A 9,997-nucleotide genomic window follows, 5' to 3' on the forward strand; every position below is an offset into this window, starting at 1 on the left:
GGTCCGACCGTCATGGGCCCCGCGGGCATCTTCTTCCCTCGGGGAGGGGGGCAGCCCCAGCCACACAGGGCCCGGCCCCCCGAAGGGCCCGTGTGGGTCCTGCGTTGAGCGGGGCCTCCGTGGCTGCGGAGCCGGGGCATCGAGGTGGAGGAAGATGCGGGATAGCAGTAGGGCAGAGGAGAAGAGAAGAGGGATGAGAGCATTGCCATTGCTGACCGAGATGCTGTGGGGTGCAGGAGTTTGGCTTGTGGCACTCTTATCTAGTGAGGATATATCAAGCTGTAACCCTATATGTAGTATCACAGAATGGCAGGGGTTGGAAGGGACCTCTGGAGATCATCTAGTCCAACCCCCCTGCTAAGGCAGGATCAGCCAGAGCAGGTTGCACAGGATCGCATCCAGACGGGTTTTGAATATCTCCAGAGAAGGAGACCCCACAACCTCTCTGAGCAGCCTCTTCCAGTGCTCAGTCACCCTCACAGTGAAGAAGTTTTTCCTCACGTTCAGATGGAACTTCCTGTGTTCCAGTTTGTGCCTGTTGCGCCTTGTCCTGTCGCTGGGCACCACTGAAAAGAGTCTGGCCCTTTCCTCTTGACATTTTTCCTGTAGATATTTATAAGCGTTGATGAGATCCCCTCTCAGTCTCCTCTTCTCCAGGCTAAACAGACCCAGCTCTCTCAGCCTTTCCTCATATGAGAGATGCTCCAGTCCCCTAATCCTCCTCGTAGACCTCCGCTGGACTCTCTCCAGTAGTTCCCTGCCTTTCCTGAACTGGGGAGCCCAGAACCAGAAACAGAACTCCAGATGTGGCTTCACCAGGGCAGAGTAGAGTGGGAGGATAACCTCCCTCAACTTGCTGGCCACACTCTTCTTAATGCACCCCGGGATACCATTGGCCATCTGGGCCACAAGGGCACATTGCTGGCTCGTGGATAACTTGCTGTCCACCAGGACTCCCAAGTCCTCTGCAGCGCTGCTTCCCAGCAGGTCAACCCCTCACCTGTACTGGTGCCTGGGGTTATTCCTCCCTAGGTGCAGGACCCTACACTTGCCTTTGTTGAACTTCATTAGGTTCCCCTCCGCCCAACTCTCTAGCCTGTCCAGGTCTCACTGAATGGCAGCTCAGCCTTCTGGTCTATCAGTCACTCCTCCCAGTTTTGTATCATCAGCAAACGTGCTGAGGGTACACCGTGTCCCCTCATCCAGGTCATTGATGAATATGTTGAACAAGACCGGACCCAGTACTGACCCCTGGGGCACACCACTAGCTACAGGCCTCCAACTAGACTCTGCACCACTTACCATGAACCCTCTGAGCTCTGCCATTCAGTCAGTTCTTAATCCACCTCACTGTCCACTCATCCAACCCACACTTCCTAAGTTTGCCTATGAGGATATTATGGAAGATGGTGTCAAAAGCCTTGCTGAAGTCAAGGTAGACAACATCCACTGCTCTCCCCTCATCCACCCAGCCAGTCATGCCATCATAGAAGGCTATCAGATTGGTCAGGCATGATTTCCCCTTGGTGAATCCATGTTGTCCACCCCTGATAACCTTCTTTTCCTCCACATGCTTAGACATGACCCCCAGAATGAGCTGTTCCATCACCTTTCCAGGGATGGAGGTGAGGCTGACTGGCCTGTAGTTTCCAGGGTCCTCCTTCTTACCCTTTTTGAAGACTGGAGTGACAATGGCTTTCCTCCAGTCCTCAGGCACCTCTCCTGTTCTCCATGACCTTTCAAAGATGATGGAGAGTGGCTTAGCAGTAACGTCTGCCAGCTCCCTCAGCGCTCAGGGTGCATCCCACCAGGGCCCATGGATTTGTGGATGTCGAGTTTGCCTAGATGTTCTCTAACCCAATCGTCCTTGAGCAAAGGAAAGTCTTCCTTTCTCCAGACTTCCTCTCTTACCTCCAGGGTCTGGGATTCCTGAGAGCCAGCCTCAGCAGTAAAGACTGAAGCAAAGGAGGCATTCAGTAACTCCACCTTCTCTGTATCCTCCGTCACCAGGGCACCCACCTCATTCAGCAGCAGGCCCACATTTCCCTAGTCTTCCTTTTGCTGCTGATGTACTTGAAGAAGCCCCTCTTGTTGTCCTTGACAGCCCTTGCCAGATTTAATTCCAAGTGGGCCTTAGCCTTCCTTGTTGCATCCCTGCATACTCTGACTACATTCCTATATTCCCCCCAAGTGGCCCGTCCCTTTTTCCACACACTGTAAATTTCCTTCTTCCCTTAGAGTTTTTCCAGGAGCTCCTTGCTCATGGAATGTACGGAATGTAGTACCCTATATGTAGTACTGTGGCTGGGGAGCGCCATGGCGGAGAGGTCGGGGTGAATAGATGCACCCTTGGGGCCCCTGGCCATGCCGTCAGTAGAAAGGGGCAGCTGCAGAAGCTCCCTGTGGCAAGGAGCAGCACCGTTGTGCCAGGAGCACTGCCTGGTGCAGTGCCAGCGGTGTGATGTGAAGCCCCTGTGCTAATCCAAAGGACCTGGGTTTACATTAAGCAGCGTTTACATTGCACCCTTTGTCCCAGCTATTACCTGAGTGAGTGGAGCTACTTGCAACCTGCAGGGATTGTAGTCATGATGGTTTAAGGGCATGGCTTTCTAGGTAACTACACCAACATGGATAGTTGGGGAAAGACAGGTTTTCTGGTGCTTGTGTGTTTCTTTGGTACCTTTCCATGTACATCTCTAAGGATCTTTGGGGATGAACAGTGACTTTCAAGTCTGTTAGACAAGAAAGTGTTGGATGGCCAAGGGACAGAAGGAAGTCCCAGATACTTTGAATGTGAGTTTAGAAACAGAACTCCTCTCAGCAGCACAGGAATACTAAATACCCCATGAAATGCTTCACAAGATTAAAAAAACTTGCATAGGCAAAATACTGCCCCTGCTTCCTCTGCCCGGCTTTGTGCTTGACTGCCGCCCTTCCACCTTCCTCTGTATGAAGAGGCGTAGTCTTTCCTGGACTCCTCCAAAATCCCTAGTTCCTCTGTGACCTTGGCTCCTACATGGAAAATACAAAGCAGCACCCTGTTTCCACAGAGATCTGTCTAAAGAGGCCTTTTCCAGGCTCTTTATCAGCCCCAGCTACAGCAGTTTATCTCTGGGTTATTACAGAGGGATGTAATGCTGGTGTGAGATGGGGGTGAAAGAGTTCTGTCCTCCTCAGAGCATGCAGATTTAGTTAGATGTCACTGGACAGTTGCAGGAGCATCAATGTGACCCAGCAGAACAAGTCTGTATGGGCCTCAGAAGGGTTTGCTGATACAGTGACTCAACGTTACTGACCCGCTGAATGAATACCAGCTATCTTCTTTAGTTTGGTACTGAATGGGTGAAAGCACGAATGCAGAAGAATCTAAGTGAAAAACCAAGGGTAGTGTCTGGTTGCGAGCAAACATCTCTGCGAACAACAGAAAAGAAATGAGCGGCATCCCTATTACTTTGCTAAACCAATGTTGAAGATAAGCAAAAGGATTTGATTGCAGAGATGTCATAATTGTGACTATTTTTGATCTCATTTCATTTTTCATGCATTGAACATTTCCTTCATAAATATTCTCAAAGATGGTCCACTGTTGGTGTATTCAGTAAAGACTTCTTTAGTATTGCTTAGTCTTTATGAGAAACAAGTAACCTGCTCTCGCTGGAAATAGCATATAAGCAGCTTCTTAGCAATTTTAAAATGGAAACAATAAAACATTCAGTCTTCCCCTGTGGGGGAGTGGTTCCTTCATTTAGATTATAGGTTTTTAGATTTTGTCTGTGACTGCACTATGATTACAGATGCAGAAAATAATTGAAGTAAGGTCAATATATATACATTTTGTATGCCATTATGATGATTGTGGTTACTTTACTGCTGCAGTAGCTGTAGGGAACTGCAGCCAGGGTTGGAGTTTCACTGCATTGGATTCAATGTAGATCTAGGAAAGAGCCCTGAAAGGAGTCATTCTCTTTCAGTGCAGAACTCAAATTGAAATGTGGCTTGTGTCTCTTGGTCTCTTGAACCCCTAGGCCTCGCAGTTTCATTTTTCCCATTGTAGGTAGCTGTTGTGAAAAGCCAAAGCTTTGGGGAGAGCATCAGGCTCTTAAGTCTGGTGAAGTCTATAGGCATATGAGCGGACAACAAACTCCAGCTGGACTGCTTGCTCAGCAGGACACCTCAGTGAGGAGCGCAACGAGAAAGCATGTGAGATTCTGCATGTGCTGTTTTATTTGGTTCATTTCTAGAGATAATGACGTGGAGCAGCCAAGGGTGAAGGCCAGAGCTGGATCTTCTGGGGTGCCATCTCCTAACTTGTTCGCCATAGATGTGAATACATCCTTATCACAGATCCATCTCTGTGGTATAACAGTGGAGAACAATTAGGGAAGACCTGTGCTTTTGCAAATTAGAAATATAATTCTACCTTGGGGCTTAAAAATGGGTTCCCTGAGTAGATAACCTAGGTTAATAGTGTGCTGGAAGGAAGAAGGGAAGGGAGGGAGGGAAGGATATTAATATCCAAGATTTGTTGGTAGTGAGGCCAGTGGCCAATGTTATCTTACTAATAAAAACTGATTGGAATGAGAGAGCAGCATACGCCACTCAAACATATATAAAGTCTTCATTGCATATAAAGAGACACACTTAATTAAGCGTGATGTCTTACCTGCAGATGCATCTTGTCTCATAGAAAATGAAACTGTCTGCTAGGAATACTGGGTGACTGTAGCATGCAAGGGAAGAAAATCAGAGACATGCATTGGTTGTACAACATTTCGGCTGATGGTTCAGAAAGGAACAGATCAAACATACTACTGAAGTACCAGAAAAGCCAGAGTATCCTCATTCCTTTTTATAACACAGCTGAGTTCTACTGACTGTAGGGTTATACCAATACAAATTGGAATAAGCAAGAATAGATTTTAAGTCTTAAGCTGTTAACTGGTTGGAAGAATCTTTTTTGTTACATGTGCACACCCAAGTTCAAGCCATTATCACAATATAATTATATACTTTAAAAATTATCAAGAACCATGGTTTTACAGACTACTGTCCGCTAATTACTGAACTATTAAAAAACTGGTTCCAGCAGCAGAACTATTAATGAGCTTGTTTCAAGTAGCGTATGCTTTGTGATTACTTGGCACTCTGCCTCAGTTTAATTAAGATTTTAAATTTACATACTGCTATTCAACCATATGTTGCACCAGTGTTTACAAAGGTAAATAGATTTTATTGTCCTCATTCTATAGGTCAGGGCACAGTGTCATTTTGGGGTCAAGTGACAAGACTGAAGCCACCCAACCCCTGAAGCAGTCTGGATCTGTTGCTCAGCCTGCTGGGTGGCATTTCCTCCATACAACTGAGAGAATGATTGGGTGGCCATTGACAAACCTGGAACAAAATAATTGCAATAATATTATTTGGTACTATAGTACCTAGTTTAATCTATTCATTAAGAATTGTTGCAAAGATCACAGAAAAGCTTTGTATCTGTGGAAGTGCAGTGGCCAATTAAAAAATGTACCTTTGACAGGAAAATGATCAAAATAATTGAAGTGATTTCTCAGAGTCTTAAAGAAAAAAACAAGATAATCACATAATAAGAAACAGTATTGTTCCTCCTATCACACTTTCTTTATATTATCAGCAATTATTTGATGTTCCAATCTTGCAAGTCTTATGAATATGAGCAGTCATGAGTAGCATAAGCAAAGTTTGCTGAAACAAATGAGCCTGGAAAGGTCAGATCCCTGCCTTGAATAAATAGGTATAGATGATAACATTGCTGTTTAGTCTTCTAGGTGTGACGTGCTGCATAGAAGCACAGCACTCTTTTGTGACAGTTTGGTTTTTTTATCCAGTTTGAAATAAAATGTCTTTTTTGCTGTTTCCCAGCTGTGTGTTCTACTTATTAGTGCATTTTTGTAAGGTTTTGGTCTGTTTTACGAAGGCAGAAAGTTGACTGAGTTATGAGTTAGGTGTGTGTTCACCCACTTTCATAGCGTCTAGCCTCTGAAGAAAATTGTTGGCATGGGAACCTCCCCCAAGAGACTGACATTTAAAATAACGAGCTGTGCTAAGCATGAAGTCACTCCTCAAGTCTCTCTACCATGTCTCCATTTTTGTTATGAAATAGAACATTATCAGATTTACAGGTCTACACAGCAAGAAGTCTTTCTGTCTTTTTGAGGTTACAAACAAAGCAAAGATAAAACCCAGGCCTGTAAGGGCACTTAGCACCTCTTTCCTTGTTTTTGTCTCCCTAGGGGTCTCTGCAGAGCTGAGTACATTTCTTCCATCAGTTTAATTAGACATTCAACTCCCTCCTCTGCTTCCTTATTCTTCCCAGTGGACTGATGAGACACCCAAGCATTTGGAAAATCAGGTAGGTATCTCTGTACTTTGTAACAGCTATTTAATGTAGATTTATAGATAAGCAAGTTCTTTCATGTTCTCTTGGTACCTTCCAGAGGTAACAGCGTAACACTAAAACACTCCATGCTCTCTCTCAAGGTCTAGTAAGTGATCTGATCAGTGCTGTTAATCGGGAGAGCCCACAGATTGCCACTGGACCTCAAGGTGTGCATATCGCAGTAGTGACGTGCTGGAGACTCTTTTTGCTGTTACTGCGTTTATTCCTACAAATAAAATGACAAATATGAAACAGACTTGTAAAACAGGTGTGGGAATACTCAGAAAAAGTACCTTCATTTCAATTCTGAACTACAAATCACCTACTTCAAATAAGAAGTAAGATAACGTTGACACTACTAAGAAGTGAATACTTTATGACCTTATGGATTTCTAATGTTGTGCCTGATCTCTGTCTGATCACTCCATACCTATAGTTGGCATAATGAGGGGGTAAAAGGAACGTTCAAAAGAAAAGGAAGCCACATGGTTTCACAAACTGTGGACCCAGCCCTCTGAACACTGTGAAATGCAATCCCGTATGCAACTAGATCTAAATTCTGCACAATGGGTTTGTATCCTTCTTCTCTATGTGGAGTATAGTTTCCTTCCTTCTCCTCATTTTTCTAATAAAACCCTATACTTACTTTATTCCTTTTTCTCTTCAAGAAAAGAATAAAAATAATAACAGTGACGATGAGGATGATGGTATAATTCATTACTTGGATTTTATGGCACTGACTCATTCCTGTAATGCAGTTAACAGTGTGTGGAAGATACAGAAACTCGTTTTTTGGAAAGAAGTGACGGAATTGCTGTCCTTGCTTAGGGGACATCTCAGTACAACTCTTTGACATCCTGTGGAGCAGACAGGGTGGGTGTTGGAGGTGGTGCGTGCGGTCAGCCTGAACTCCTGTGGTGGGAGCTGTGGCTCTGCAAGGTACTTCCATGGCTGATTTGGAAATTCTTGCTGTGCTACCAGGAAGGGGAGTGGGAGGGCGAAAAGGTGATTGGGGTTACAAGGACATACAGAGTTTTCGTCTGCCATGCAGTGCACTTGGTGACTTTGCAGTTCTGCAATCCTTTTCCCTTCATTAGTCATATCCCATCATTGACCCGTCATTAACCACTTCCCATCATTAGCTACACTGTCGGCTCTGACCCTGTTTTAGAGTTCAGGCACTAAATAATGACAGCCTTCTCAGCTTGCTTGGCTGTGGGCTACTTCTGAACAACATGAAGTACCTAGAATAAAAAATAAATTAAAAAAAAAATGACACTTTTCTGAGTAGAACCATGGAACAGGTAAAACCTCACAAGAATAGATTGTCCTTGGAAAAATATAGTGTATCGTATTCACTGTGCATTATGGGAAGTATGAGGGATGCCATTTATTAATAGATAGACCCAAGAGAATTTATCAAACATGTAAAAAGGGAATGTTCTGACTACTCATTGATTATAAAATGACAATATGATAATTTTGATTATAAAATGCAAACATACTCTCTAAAAACACCCTAATATTTCTAAGCAAAACCACCCAAGTCAGTCACATCTCTATACAGATAAAATCACACTCCCTGGTCAGTGCTGTTCCATCTGTGCTGACATCTTTAGGTGTCTGGAGCAATGCTGTGGAGAGAGAATGAGTTGCCTGTAAATCTTAACCGCTCAGGACCCAGGAGGCACGTAAAGGCAAGTTAAACCCACTTGAGGTCTGGTATTTTTTAAGTCCTGTGAATTTGAAGGTCTGTGTCAAATTTGGAAAGGTTGTGCCTTGTACTGCTGTAATAAAGGGCATTGTCTCCACCTGTGGTCTGGTATTTCCTCGAAGGATTTGATGTGTGAGCCGGAAAGTCCCTAAGCAGAAGCTGCTTGTCTGGTTTAGTCCACAAAAAAAGAAATGAGAGGACTGGTTGGGTCTATCTCTTGCCAACTTTTCTGTGAGATGTGAGCAGCTCAGGAAAAGCAGGGTCTGCACTCAGTTGGCTCTGCCAAAACCTAGGCATGAGCCTAGCAAGGAACCATCCTCCTCCCCACCTGGACTTCGACTTCAGCCCAGGAGAGAAGGACAAGCCATGGTGAGGAAAAATAAAAACTTAGGTTTTGTTTCCTGATTCTTTGGCCCATCACTGTGAGGGAAAATGGGTTACGGGTCTCTGCCAGCACTTATACAAGACCTGGGCTTGACCGTATTCAGGAAGAGATTGCCTTTTAGTGTCATGCTCCAGGCTGAATTACCAGTTTCTGTAGAAGTGTGCTAAGAAGATAGGCCCTAAATTACTCATGAAATATTTCTAAAATTCATAATGGTTTAGCCCCTGCAAATGATTGGGCTCTAGTCTATGGTTTAATTTAAAAATACACATTTTTTGCTGCTGTTTGCACTTTGAAACCTAAAGAGAAGTTCACAGGGGCTACCAGCTGCTGTAGAGGTGTGGGTTCCTCCATGCCTGGTTGGGTTGCTCTGTGTTTCACCCCTGGGCTCTCCTGGGCAGCTCATTCTCTCCAGACTCCCTTCTGGAGCAAGCCAGATTGCTGCCCTGAAAAGGACAGCTGGTTACGAACCCAGAGAGATGAAATCACCTGGGCTAAAGCTGGCTTTGCTGTGCAGAACCCTTTCCGTGCAGCATTGCATGTAAAACAATCAAACAATAGTCTAATGGGTATAAACTTACATGAGGATTGTACATCTAAACATGACATTCAGCAAAACTGCAAGGACAGCTGCCTTTTATTCCTAATCTAACTAAGGCCTGGTGACATAAAGCATTAAACAAACCTAATGCTCCAGCACAAAAATACACATTAAGGCAAGTTTGGCTTATATAATCTCAGTGTGATCCTTCTTCTATTGACATGAGTTTAGATATGGAATAACGTGACTGGCTCATGCCAATACATGAAATGAAAGCCAGCCCTCCATATCCATCTTCAGACAGCAGCAGTGGTTGCTGGAGGGTCCTCTTTTTTATTCAAGCCAGCAGATGGCATTCGTACACTTCGGGCTTCCCTGCTCCCCACCTTTTGCAGCAATGCAGTATGTTTTCCCTTTATTAGGGGAGACTGAGTCCCTCACACGAGAATATCTCCCAAATCAGAAAAGAACTTTGTTTTAATAAGGGTATGAGTATTTCCTGTACATTGTCTAACCTGATAAATTACTGGACTGTGAAGATTAGATATATTATCCCAGAGATTAAAATTTAAATTAGATCTCACAGAAATAAACTACTACATACAATCTGTCATTTCCAAAACACTTTCATCAAAGTTGGGAGGTTTCCAAGCAGCTGCTGTCCCTTACTCTTTCATATTACCTTTTCAAAGCCATTTCATTATTCTGAGTTTTTTTGGATTGAGCCGAGTATACACATTATCTAGAAACCTAAAGATTTTACAAACTGAGTAATTGCTTCATTTATCGAGTATTACCGTGGCCAGTTTGCTCAGAGGGAATGAGCACAAAGGTGCATTAGAAGCAGTTTTTCAAGAGTGAATGTGAGACCAGAAAAGACATTACTATGTCCTCGGTTTTTCAAGGTTCACAGAAAACAGTAGGAAATAGCTGAGGTTTGACGGT

This window comes from Grus americana, chromosome 1 (genome assembly GCF_028858705.1).
Source record: "Grus americana isolate bGruAme1 chromosome 1, bGruAme1.mat, whole genome shotgun sequence".
Classification (NCBI taxonomy): Eukaryota; Metazoa; Chordata; class Aves; order Gruiformes; family Gruidae; genus Grus; species Grus americana.